Source organism: Choloepus didactylus, chromosome 3 (genome assembly GCF_015220235.1).
Source record: "Choloepus didactylus isolate mChoDid1 chromosome 3, mChoDid1.pri, whole genome shotgun sequence".
In the NCBI taxonomy this organism is placed as follows: Eukaryota; Metazoa; Chordata; class Mammalia; order Pilosa; family Megalonychidae; genus Choloepus; species Choloepus didactylus.
Window position 1 is genome coordinate 189,767,274 of NC_051309.1, and position 9,558 is coordinate 189,776,831.

General features: G+C 34.9%; 1 pseudogene; it reads left to right on the forward strand.

The window, feature by feature from the left end:
* The first annotated feature begins 8,318 nt into the window (after positions 1 to 8,318).
* Positions 8,319 to 9,206, forward strand: LOC119528912 (annotated as a pseudogene).
* The last annotated feature ends 352 nt before the right edge of the window (positions 9,207 to 9,558 follow it).

The window sequence follows — 9,558 nt, forward strand, 5'->3', positions numbered from 1 at the left end:
GGTATGGAGATGTAATCACGATCCTGAAATTTGGTGATTCCAAAGCATGGAGAACCAAAAAGATTTCCCTGGAAATATGCAACCCTGAGTGGTGTTGGTGGAGACAAATGGCTGGAAAAGGCTTCAGCACCTCAGACAGCTCCCTGAGGTCCGTCGAGCCCCTCTTGCCCAAACACTTGAAATTCCTGTTACACTCCCACCCGTGAGCAATGAACAGGAAGGACATTCACAGGGTTACAAACGTGCAGGTGATTTATACAGTGAAACCAGAATAACGGGTGAGATGAAGTGTCTGCATTGCCTAGATTTTGGGAAACAGCTCACTGACGCTCTAGCAACAGCTCACTAGCGCTCTAGCAGAGAAGGAAGAATGCTTATCCTCCTTTACTCAGACCCACGACTATAGCAAGAACAGCAGCAACAGTAGGAATAAGGAAGCTTCTCCACCTGTTCTAAGAGCTGCCCGCCAGAATCCCGCGCTTCACCTTTGGGTTAAAATCCGAGACAGCGCGGCAAAGGGAAGAGGGGGCGGGGTCAGACATTGCGGTCTTGCCCGCCAATCACGACCCCACAAGGAGATAGAGTGACATATCTCTCACGAAGGCAGGCGGTGCTTAGCGTTTCACCCTTAAAGGAAAAGCACTGAGGAACTGGGGCAAAGCCTAAGAGACCACTGGAAGAGTTGGGGGAAGGGAGCCTCAGGGCTGAGAACCAGAAAAATCAGCGGCTTTGTGGATTAGGTCGCAGAACCGCAGGAGAGATCCTCCAGTGTCCCCTTCCGGGAAATAACACCATTCAGCAACAAAGGACAAAATTTAGTAAGGAAGGGCCTTTTCAGGTGTGACCCTGTCTCTTTGACCTAACACCGAATTACAAGTGTCAACAGTAAACCCAGACCTTTGGGAAGCCCTAGGTAAGAGGTGGACGAGAGGTGCAAGGGCGTTTCAGCTGCTTCTAGAATTCTCTCATGAGCCTGTCCATCTTCTGGCCAGGAAGCATTATTGGCTGGGATAAGTTGTTTCCTTCAATAAAAAAAGGGTTCTAAAAAGATGAAGCTGGGAAGCGCAAACTCTTCCCAGCAGTTTTTGTTTACCCGTGGTGTTTTCCATATTTTAATGTTAAGCTCAAGTGAGAAGAACTAAATTATATAGTACATCTTTTCTACAGTTGTTTCTCTCGCCTTCTCCCTCTCCCTCTTTCTCTGTCTTTCTACGGCCATTTATCTGGGGACTTGGACTGGAAAACCAGATATACGTGAATGTGTGTATGTGGTACCTTTCTAAAGTCCAAAATCAGTATTTCTAAGTTAATGTTGCATTCTGCTCCCCCAACAAAAATTTTTTAAGAACTGTTTTCTATGTTTTGGAAATTGCTTTCTGATTGCCTACCCACTCGCCCCACTCCCCTTTACTAACCAGTATTTGAACCCAGTGAAAATATCTTCTTGGTGAACACATGTGAGCCTATATATTATAATTTCTTGAACACACCTACCATATTAATGCAATGAAATCATTAGAATGTAACAACCATGTTGTTAAGGTGAAGAGATAATGTCATCCACTTATTAATGCACCAATCCCTAGAAATCTTAATTTTATACTTAAACTTCTGCAGAGGTTTGTCCATTTTGTGGATTTTTTCCACACAACCACTTACTTATTTAAATATAAAAAGCTTTAAATCAAGCAAAATCCAAACCACCATAAGCTTAACTGGTATCCTTACAGCCAGGTGAGCTCAGCAGGGCAAATAAAGAATATACCCTGCCAACTAACATTCCAAAAAGAAGGAGCCAGAGTTTGTGTTTTTAGAGATTAAGTCATCTTTATGCCTCACTCACAATCAGTTTCAGATCCATTATAGGATTTAAGTGGTATTGCACCCTAAAGTAAGAAAATGGTTAGTACCTTGAATTGAGAAAGAGGATGTGTTTTCATTTCTGGCCAGAGGGTTAGCTCCCTAGTGAAAGTAACTGCTTTTTTTTCTACTTGACACTTCAAGGAAAGAAAATCCCGTTGGTGTGTGAATCCCAAGGAATCACAGCGCTCCTTAATGCAGTCTTGGTTTTAGGGTGTTAATGTGTTTCTAACATGGCAATCATGTACAATGAAATAAATTATCGTGTCTTTCCCTAAATATTAGTTATACTAACAAAAGTGACATCCTCCAAAATTCTTAACTCCTGGACCCATCTGCCCAAGGAACTCTGTCCTCTCTCTCACCAATAATACTTTAGGTATTTTATATACAAACTCAAAGAATTACATTTTAGAATTTGACTATTGGGAAAATCATTTCATATGAGTATCATCAGGTTTAAGCAAATTTTGCATGACTTAAATCTCCTTGAAAATCTGAGGAAAGAACAGAATATTATTGTCATGGCAAATAATGTAATTTTATGCCTAAATATGTTTGGGGGATATAAAGGTAATCAACTAATACTTGCTAAAGAAATGAATTAACAGATGAATTCTTCAGTATTTTTCCCACAAATATTTCCAATATTGAATATTATACTCTTTCCAGTGTGATTTACATGTTACCACTCGTTGAATTGATTGAGGTGGTCAACTATAGATTGGGGAATATAGCAACACCTTATTTTCAAAATGAATGAAAACAACACTTCCAAACAAATTCCATGAAATATTTTCTTCAAAACTATGTCTTAATTTAAAAATGATGAATATAGACATTTTCTCTTTTACATAATAAGTACCTTACTTTATTAACTGCTTCCTGCCTGTTACCAGGATGAATCTTCCTTTTTTTATAAAAGGGGTTTCTATCAAAGATGCTTCTCATATTTTTCTCTCTGTCCTCAGTTATTGCCAGGCAACATTACAAACTGAATAACAAAAATAAGTTATTTGGGATACTTCTATATTGCTCGAAGGGGATGACTAAGTTTATTTTCAAAATAGATTATGGGTGTAGAAAAGTCATATTTCCTAATGGCCGTTTATTCCTTAGAGAAGAGTCCTTAATTCTCTATTCATTCCAACAGGAAGACTAACCAATTCTAATGGGACAAAGTGCTTCCAAATATATATATCCCAATAAATCCTTCTTTATGTCAATTCTGAGACTTCAACTTGGTGATGATAAAGATACCACCCGATATGATGGAAGATTTATGAATCTTGTTACATTTCCAGGTTCGAGAATGGAAAGTTCATTAATTCTTTAGTGTTATCACATTTTATATACTCTTCTTATTTATCTCTAAAATAGTATTGATTGTTTTATTAACAGAGAGTTTGGACAGAAAGGTCAGTCAGAGTATGTGGACTATTACTTAACTTCAATGTTTGGCAATAGCAAGCCATTTGTATTTTTAAATGTAAATATTGTAATACTATTACTTGTATAGCATATTTTAATAATGCATATAGTCATATCCACATCCCTTGTTAGAAACACATTAAGACGAAACAGAAACTTCCTATTATAGTATAATAACTGGATAAAAATTAGGCTCTATATGGAATTATCAAAGTGCTAATAATCTGCTATAGAATTAATAATTTGTCTCTATACAAAAAGTTACAATCCATGAATTTATAATGCTAGTAAATATTTTATGGTTTTGACTTATTAATTTTGAATTTTAGCATAGCTATTTTAAAAGAAAATTATCATTCCCAACTTTTTTCCCAAATCTCTTTAATAATTTCTGTTTCTACTATTTTGGGCAGAACAAATATCTTAAAAAAAGTCAATTACCAAAATGAATAAAATGCTTGAAAATATCTGTTTAAAAAACTTAGATGCTTAGCTGAGATTGCACAAAAATAGAAAAAATCCTCAGAGGCCTAAACTGATGAAAAAACATGAATCCAAAAAGGCAAGTGAGTTCTGAAGCTAAAAGGTGCCCAATAATAACCAGCTGTTCCCTCTTGGACTGAACTTCAGTTCTAACCAGATGCCAAAGGAATTGGAAGTGAGGATTAGAGCTCATGCAAAACTAAAGAGCCCTTTCTGTTAAAGCCAAAAATGCTAGTAATTAATAACCACAGGGAATAACCCAGAAGAATAATCCATATTCCAAAGGATTCACTCAAGGAAACGTCTGTCTCTCTCTCAGCTTTAGCCCCGAATGGGGGTAGAAAAAATCTCACTGAAGAGTTATTGCCAAAAGCCAACTTATAGACACCTGTAGCCACAAAAATGCCAAGTACAGAATCAGTATTTAAATGGTACTGCTATTGTAGTATCCCCCAAACCTCGTAGGGGTGACTATAGATCCTTCCTGGAGGAATATATCTTTAAGCTCAAGTCTGAAAGAATTCTAAAGGACATATGATCAATATTAAAAACTAAACATAATAAACATCAGAGTCTAAAAGCAATTAAAACAATTAAAAATACAAAGATTGTCGATATCAGAATAAATGACTATAAACTATGAAATAAGTATGTTTAATATGTTAAAAAATAAAAATTTGGCTAGGATTGTAAAACTGGTCAAATAGACATAAAAATAATAGATAAAATATCTAGAAATGAAAAATATAATAACTGAAATTAAAAATCATTGAACAGATTAACTATGTTGAAAGATAGATTTGAAAACTTATATACTGCACAACACAAAGAGTCAATGTTATTCAAAATCTGTGGGAAGTTTAAAGACATAGAGAAAAGACTCATAATTTTGAGCAACCATTAGATTTGTGTTCCAAACAATGAAAGAACATAAATTCAAATTATATTTGTATAGTAAAATATGAAATGATAATAACTGAAAATTTTGTTAAACCTATCAAAGACATGAATTTCACCTTGTAGAAGTGCAATGTTTCCCAGTAGAACAACTAAAGAAGAAGATACAATTAGTCACATCTTAATACAACTGTATAATACTAAAGACAAAGAGGTCTTAAAAGCCACCACAGAGAGAAGATAAATTATTAAAAAAAAGAATGACAATGAAGACTAATAGCTATATACAGTTTATATGAGTAAGGCATAAACTAAAGGATCTCTGAAAAGATAAAAGTAAAAGGACTGTGAAATCACATGAGGTAAATGGAAACCAAAGAAAGTTGGTGTAGTCACAAACGTATCAGACAAAATTAAGGGAAATAGCATATGTAGTCACAAACGGTCTTTATATAGTGAGAAAAAAGTCACCAAGAATATATAAAACTCTAAATTGGTTTGCACATAATAACATAGCTTCAAATATGTAAAGCAAAAAAAAAAAAAAGATAAACACCACTATCTACTATAGTAGGACATTTTAACATAATATTCAGTAGCTATTAGACCAAGCTTACAAAAAAATCAGAGTGTGGGTTCTGTAAAAATGAATAAAATTAACAAATTTGATCTAATGGATAGTCATACAACATAACATCCAAAATTTTGTTATGAATATCCTTTTAAACATGCATTGAATATCTATAAACCCTAACATAGGGTTTAGAAAACAAGTTCAACTAATTTAAAAATGCTGTCTATCATCTCAGAGAATACATTTATTACTAAAATTAAATAGTTAAAATTATTAACTCTGCATTAAGAAACTCATGGATAAGAATAGAATATATATATCATACATATTACAAATCACAAATTTTTAAAACTGACAGATAATAAAAATACTGCATATTAAAAGCAGCTCAAACTGTGAATAACTATAAATGTGTACCTTAAGCAGTTGTGAAACTTAAGAGAAGGGAATGGGATAAGAAACATTTTTGGAGGACTCAACCATATTTGCATTATTTTATTTATTTAAGCAGTTGGAGAAAGGTATGGTGAAATAATAGTATTTGTAATAATGAACACTCCCTGTCACAGCCCAAGAGGGCCATGCCAGTCCAGAGGCCAAAGAAAACAACGAGCATTTTCTGATACATGAACTTTTATTCAGGACTTACTTACAGGGTGAGAAGTCGTGGAGAGATCATGACAGCTCTCTCAGGCCAGGCAGGCATCATGTTCACAGGGAAGATGACCGAGCGATGCAAAAAGGGCAGAAAGCATTTTATAAGGGTTTAAGACAAAGGCCCTCCTAAGGGTGGGGGGAGCATAGATGCGGGAACAGGTTACTTTGACCTGAGGGGTGGTGCAGGAAGGGCTAGAATAGCACTTAAATAATTACATTTTGCTTTTTTTTGTGAGAGTAAGAGACTCTCACTTCCTGCCTGCTTGCATAAAGTTGCATTTTAAGGTCAATTTACCCTTTTTTCTCTTTACTGGCTTAGAAAGACAATAGGTTAAACATTTAGCTGCCTAGGTCACGCAGACTGCTGTCTACCAAAGTTCTGCAGGCCTGTTTTGCTCAGGCCATGGGTTGCCACACTCCCCTATATTTTGAAGAAAATATGAGAGTATCTTTGTGACCCTAAGTTTGAGAGGAATTTCTAGATAGGATGCAAAAACTTTAAAGGGAAAGATTGATAAATATGATATTAACTATTCATTAAAAGACACTCATATTGAAGAAGTGAAAAAGAAAACCCACAGACGTGGAGAAGATGCCTGCAACACCTATGAAAATTCAAAGCATTGTAGCCAGGTTGGTATTTCCTTAAAATTAAGGAACTCTAGCCCATGGGACTCCATGTTCCTTCCATTAAAGAATTGATATTGATTCATCATACAGAACTTTTGACGTATATTCCTCCTCCTTTTTGCAACCTGCCATATGAAAATATCACTCCCTCCATACATATGATCCTGTATCATCCTAAAGTCCTTACTTGTAGCACTGGTTGCTGTTGAGCTTGAGGGCTTCCTTTATTGGTGGCTGCTTTATTGGTGGGTTTTTTTGGTTAAAATAAAAGCACTTATACATATATGTAATGTCTCTTTTGTTTCATCATCTTAGGGCGTTCTTTTTGCTTGAGAACTGTTGCATACTTTCAAGGTAAGGTGTTAATTAATTATTAATTCCTGTGTGTCTCATCTACCAGCAAGCATCATCACAGCAATTGTATTTTAAGTTAATACCTAGACTCAGAGTAATTACAATTGATCTAGTTTGAGATTTTGTTTTTCTTATATGGTTTAAAAGGTGCTTGTTACCTGATGTTTTTCAAATTACATATTGGAAGTAATTTCCTCCTCTGCCTAGGATATAAGAATATTTTATCCTCTGTTTTGGAGCTCATTGGAAGCCATATTGAGCAGTACGAATGGTCAAGAAACATATTTTCTGTGTGTACATCATCTGTCAATTTTATTCATTGTTTCAAGCACTTAGTTATTGTTTACCATATGTCAGGCCTTATGGTAGATAGATGATATTAAGATAAATAAGATATTGCCAATTGCCTGTGAAACTCACAATCTAGAACAAGACTCAGTTGTGCTATGCTATAGTGTTAGAAGTAGTTCTTCAGCCCAGTATAGGTGTGTCTTCTGGAATGTCATGATTAAAGTTAATCTGCATAAATCAAGGCAAAATTTCCCATATAATGAGGAACTTAGGGATTGTTATTCATACCTGTACATGTGGGATATATTTCCTTAGCAGTATTACTATATTATGTTTAATATTGAAATCTATTACAAAGGATAAAACTTAAAGTATTAATCCCTATAAATAAAAAATAAGCAAAAAAGGCATTTGCATTATCATTTACTTGTCAAAATTATTCTGGCAACCTTGTGGTGTTGTGAAGAGCTTGTGAAGATGAAATTTGTTGAGACATTGGAGGATGATTGGAAGGATGGAAAGAGACTGAAAGGAAAGGACAAAAAGAGAAAAAAATGCAGAGGAATGGGAGAGAATTAATGGTACTAAACAAAAAAAATTTTTAATGAAAAAATATTGAGTGATTAATCTGAAAAATCTAAGACAAGAGATAGACATATACAGAAAGCTAGAAATATCTCTAATGAAAATCCTCACTGAAACCAAGTCTTTAAAAATCAGTGACAAATCATAAAATAAATTAGTCAAATAGTATATATCCAGTGTCTGCAAATGCTTTTACATTTTGGAGGGAAATGACAAAGATTCACAGTACTACTCACTCCTTAATAAGACAGAAAATCTTTTTGAAGAAAATCATGTTTGAAAATATATGTGAAGAAAGTATGGAAAATCAGAAATTCTTATATTAAGCAAAACGTTTTGTAATATCAGAATATATTTCATTTTGAAAGTTTTTATTTCTCACATTTTTTCACTTTTTCTTTGCTACAAAAGATAATGTACATTGAATTACAGAAAATACGTTAACCCAGAGACCATGACAAATAAACAAAATTGTACACTACTGTCATCATTTTGAATAAACAACTGGAAGGTTGTATTCACTGGGATTAAAAGTGAGTTTGGAGATCGATCTAAGATGGCGACTGTGGAACCGGAAACCACCCCAACTCCTAATTCCCCACCTACAGAAGAAGAGAAAACAGAATCTAATCAGGAGGTTGCTAACCCAGAACACTGTATTAAACATCCCTACAGAACAGATGGGCGCTTTGGTTTTTTAAAAACGGTAAAAGCAAAACTTGGCAAGCAAACCTTCGACTGATCTCTAAATTTGATACTGTTGAAGACTTTTTGGCTCTGTACAACCATATCCAGTTGTCTAGTAATTTAATGCCTGGCTGTGACTACTCACTTTTTAAGGATGGTATTGAGCCCATGTGGGAAGATGAAAAAAACAAAAGAGGAGGACGATGGCTAATTACATTGAACAAACAGCAGAGACGAAGTGACCTCGATCGCTTTTGGCTAGAGACACTGCTGTGCCTTATTGGAGAATCTTTTGATGAGTACAGTGATGATGTATGTGGAGCCGTTGTTAATGTTAGAACTAAAGGTGATAAGATAGCAATATGGACTACTGAATGTGAAAACAAAGAAGCTGTTACACATATAGGGAGGGTATACAAGGAAAGGTTAGGACTTCCTCCAAAGATAGTGATTGGTTATCAGTCCCATGCAGACACAGCTACTAAGAGCGGCTCCACCACTAAAAATAGGTTTGTTGTTTAAGAAGACACCTTCTGAGTATTCTCATAGGAGACTGCGTCAAGCAATCGAGATTTGGGAGCTGAACCAAAGCCTCTTCAAAAGCAGAGTGGACTGCATTTAAATTTGATTTCCATCTAAATGTTGCTAAGATATAAGAGAAGTCTCATTCGCCTTTGTCTTGTACTTCTGTGTTCATATATTATTATTATTTTTTTTAATTTTGGCTAGCATATCCACTACCTAATCAAAGAATTATAGTACACATCATCCCCAGAATCCATAAATATGTTCTTGGCCCACTCTGTAATAGCTTAGTAGAATTACATTACAAACACATTTACCCATCCACTATATTCAAAAAAGAACTTGGCATTTCTATACCTTAAAGGAAAAAAAAATTCAATGTTCCATTGTATGCAGGAGCATATTTTGCTGGTTTGGAAGAATATGATGCATACAGTTTTCTAGCAATTTTCTTTGTTTCTTTTTACAGCACTGTCTTTGCTGTACTCTTGCTGATGGCTGCTAGATTTTAATTTATTTGTTTCCCTACTTGATAACATTAGTGATTCTGATTTCAGTTATTCATTTTGTTTTGCTTTTGTTTT